Source organism: Gastrolobium bilobum, unplaced genomic scaffold (assembly GCF_033153095.1).
Source record: "Gastrolobium bilobum isolate Gb01-03AN ecotype WA unplaced genomic scaffold, APGP_CSIRO_Gbil_v1 utg27256, whole genome shotgun sequence".
Taxonomy (NCBI): Eukaryota; Viridiplantae; Streptophyta; class Magnoliopsida; order Fabales; family Fabaceae; genus Gastrolobium; species Gastrolobium bilobum.
Window position 1 is genome coordinate 1 of NW_026899854.1, and position 4,443 is coordinate 4,443.

Genomic DNA, 4,443 nt, shown 5'->3' on the forward strand with positions numbered 1-4,443 from the left:
GGTGGGCCAGTAAAAGCCACTCAACAAGACTTTTGCTGCAGTTCTCTCACCTGCAAAATGTCCACCATATACAGAACCATGTCAATGCCACAACACATCCTTCTGTTCTTCTTCTGGAATACACCGTCTGATCACACTATCTGAACATCTATAGAAAAGATATGGCTCATCCCAAATGTATCTCTTAATATCATGCAGAAATTTCTTCCTCTGTTGCCATGTAAAATCCTTAGGCATCAATCCAGCATCTTTATAGTTGGCGAAATCAGCAAACCATGGTGGGGTACTGATAGATAAGACTTTATCCTTAACCATCTCTGTGACAGCACATATTGCCAAAACATGTTCTTCAGGAAACTCTTCTCTATCACTACTTTCGGTCCTTCTTGAAGCTCTTTTTCTGTAATCCTGGATAAGTGATCAGCCACAAAGTTTTCAACTCTCTTTTTGTCCTTGATCTCTACCTCAAACTCTTGCAACAGTAACATCCAGCAGAGCAACCTGGGTTTAGCATCCTGCTTGCTTAACAAATACTTTAAAGCTGCATGGTCAGTGTAAACAATAACTTTTGATCCTAACAGATATGGCCTGAATTTGTCAAATGCATACACAACTGCCAGCAATTCTTTTTCTGTAGTAGCATAACTCTTTTGTGCATCATTTAAGATCTTACTAGCATAGTAAATGACATGTAACAATTTATTCACTCTTTGGCCTAGTACCACTCCTACAGCATAGTCACTGGCATCACACATTAATTCAAATGGTAATGAGAAATCAGGTGCCATCATGATAGGTGCAGTGGTCAACTTTTCTTTTAAAACATGAAATGCATGCAGACATTCATCATCAAACAGGAACTCTTGGTCCTTGACCAATAACTTGCATAAGGGCTTGGCAATTTTTGAAAAATCTTTTATGAACCGCCTATAAAATCCTGCATGACCAAGAAAACTCCTCACACCCTTAACATTAACAGGTGGAGGAAGTTTCTCTATCACATAAATTTTTGCCCTATCCACTTCAATTCCATTCCTAGACACCTTGTGTCCAAGAACTATACCTTCGGTCACCATAAAGTGACATTTCTCCCAGTTCAAAACCAAATTACAGTCTTGACATCTTTTTAAGACAGAATCTAAGTTTTTCAGACATACATTAAAATCAGACCCAAATACAGAAAAATCATCCATAAATATTTCTATACATTCCTCTACCATATCAGAGAAAATGGAAAGCATGCACCTTTGGAAAGTGGCAGGAGCATTGCATAGACCAAAAGGCATCCTCCGATATGCGAAAATTCCATATGGACATGTAAAAACAGTCTTCTCCTGATCCTCTGGTGCCACAGCTATCTGATTGTACCCTGAATAACCATCCAAGAAGAAATATAAAGCATGTCCTGCCAACTTCTCTAGCATCGGATCCAAGAAAGGAAGTGGAAAATGATCCTTCCTGGTTGCCTTATTCAGCCTCCGGTAATCAATGCACATTCTCCAGCCGGTGATTGTCCTTGTGGGAATCAGTTCATTATTCTCATTTTTCACCACAATCATCCCCCCTTTTTTGGGCACTGTCTGCACAGGACTCACCCAAGCACTGTCTGAAATAGGGTAAATCATCCCAGCATCAAGCAACTTCACAACCTCCTTTCTCACTACCTCCTTCACAGTGGGGTTGAGTCTCCTCTGTGGTTGCCTTACTGGTTTGACCTCTTCTTCCATCAATATTTTATGGGTGCAGAAGGAAGGATTGATACCCTTGAGATCAGAAAATTGCCAACCAATTGCCAGCTTATTCTTCTTAAGTACTTCAATCAACTTTCCTTCTTCCTCATCAGACAACATTGCATTAATGATTGCTGGATATGTTTGATCATCCCCAAGGAACACATACTTCAAATGTGAAGGTAATTCTTTAAGTTCTACCTTAGGTGCTCCTTTTGGAATGTCATCAATCTTCTTCTCAAGCTCTTCCACTTCTGGCTCTTCTTGGTAATCTTCTGTACCTGTCTCTTCTTCTGATTTTTCTTCCTCAACTGAGAATTCTTCTTCTTTATTCACTTCTTCCACAACCTCCTGTATCACATCCAATCTAAAACAATCCCCCACATCAACAGGGTGCTTGATAGTTTCAAATACATCAATTGTGACTGTTTCCTCATCCACCCTTAGCTACAACTTTTCTTGTTCAACATCTATCAAAGATCTTGTAGTTGCTAAAAAGGGTCTTCCTAACAATAGAGGACTTTCTGTATCCTCTTCCTCCATGTCAAGAATCACAAAATCCACTGGAAAAATAAACTTGTCTACCTTGACCAAGACATCTTCAACCACACCTTCAGGCCTCTTAATAGATCTATCTGCAAGATGCAGAATAAAATTGGTCTCTTTCAAGGTGTTGATTCCCAAAGCTCTACATACTGTCAATGGCATCAAGTTTATACTGGCTCCCAAATCGCACAATGCCTTTCCCACCTCCACATCTCCTATAGCAATAGAGATACTGAAGCTTCCAGGATATTTCATTTTTGTTGGAAGCTTTTTCTGGATTAGGGCACTACACTCTGCTGTTAGGGCCACTGTCTCACAATCAGTTAATTTCCTCTTCTTAGAAAGAAGATCCTTCATGAACTTTGCATAGTGAGGCATATTTTCCAGTGCTTCAGAAAATGGTATATTAATTTGTAAATTTTTGAAGATATCCAGAAATCTTGCATAATGCTGTTTCTGAATCTCTTGCTTCAACCTTTGAGGGTAGGGAACTCTAGCATAGGGAGATAAAATAACTGGCTATTCTTTCTTGTCAGCCATCTTTTTCTTTTCCCACTTCATCATCTTTTGTGGGTAAGCATTTTTACCAACTTCTACCTCTCCTTCATTCTTATTATCCTTCCTTTCCTCTTCTTTCTCAATTCCGACTATAACATCTCTAACAACTACTTCCTTCTCACTTTTCTCATTTCTCATCTTCTCTACTTCATCATCAGAGACTACATCTTCAACCACAACCTCTTCTTCATTCTTTTTATTTTCCACATTCTTTTTCACTGGTTGAAGTACCAACCCACTTCTTGTCATAATTGCTTTACAGTGCTCCTTAGGATTCACTAATGTATCACCTGGAAATTTCCCTTGTGGTCTCTCTGATATCTGTCTTGATAATTGACCAATCTGGGTCTCCAAATTTCTGATTAATGCTTCCTGATTTCTGAAAGAAGTTCTAGTCTCCTGCATGAATGCAGTTGTCTCTTCCCTGAATGAATTAGACCCCTGGATATAATCCTGAGTTGTCTTAGATAGCTGAGCAAACGCTTTCTCCCATGCAGCAGGATCACTTGACTGCTCCTTCATATGTGGTGGTGGAGGATGTAATGGTGGGTTCAATTGATGGTTGGAACTATAGCTGAATCCTGGGTGTTGATTCTTGTTCTTACATGGTGGCACATAAATATTCCTTCCCTGATTGTTGTAGTTCCTTTGATTATTCTGATCATACCACACTCCATTCACCTCTGCTTGTTCTGGTGATCCCCCATAATCACACTCCTCTGTCACATGGCCTTTTCCACAGATAGCACATACACTCTTGGTTTCCACAGAAGCTACTTTTTGTGAAGAGAGTTGCTTAATAAGGGTATCCAACTGCTGCTGCTGTTGTCTCTGTGTCTGCATCAGTTGATCATTCCTTGCCAACAGAGCATCATACCCATCCAACCTGATGATTCCTGTCCTTCTGTCAGCCACTGGGGCATTATCAAATTCCTGAGATGCCAATGACTCAAAGATATCCAAGGCTTCTTGAGGAGTCTTGGTAGTCAATGATCCACCAGCAGTGGCATGCACCAAGGTTCTAGTGTTAGTGGTCATTCCTTGCAGGAAGATTGCTACTTGTTGCCATGCCTCAATTCCATGTTGTGGACATTTCCTCAACAAAGTCTTGAATCTCTCCCAAGCCTCATAAATGGATTCTAACTCTTTCTGCTTAAAACTTGTAATCTCATCCTTCAATTTGGCCCTCTTGGATGCTGAGAAAAACCTCTGCAAGAACTTGGTTTGCAGATCATCCCAAGTTGTTATACTTCCTTGTGGCAATGATTGCAGCCATCTCCTTGCATCATCTGTCAGTGAATGAGTGAATAGTCTCAACAAAATTGCATCTCTTGTGACACCATTTATCTTCACAGTATCACTCAACAACAAAAAGTTCTCTATGTGCAAGTAAGGGTCCTCTGCACTGGTTCCAGCAAACTGATCCTTCTGCACCAAATGTATCAAAGCAGGCTTCAATTCAAAGTTGTTGGGCTCCACTGTTGGGAGCACAACACTCCTAATTGGAGGAATCATTGCAGGAGTCATGTACTCTCCCAGTGTCCTCTGTGGTGGTGGTGGTGGTGGTCTGTGATTCTCTGCCATTATCTCTTCCTGATTAACCATACTG

At 40.5% G+C, this 4,443-nt stretch overlaps 1 non-coding gene across 1 annotated transcript; it reads left to right on the top strand.

Annotated features, from left to right (window-relative positions):
- Positions 1-3,909: 3,909 nt before the first annotated feature.
- LOC133293944 (small nucleolar RNA R71) lies at positions 3,910-4,016 on the top strand. Its single transcript, XR_009749132.1, has one exon. It is a non-coding gene; the product is annotated as a small nucleolar RNA R71 (small nucleolar RNA).
- Positions 4,017-4,443: the final 427 nt, after the last annotated feature.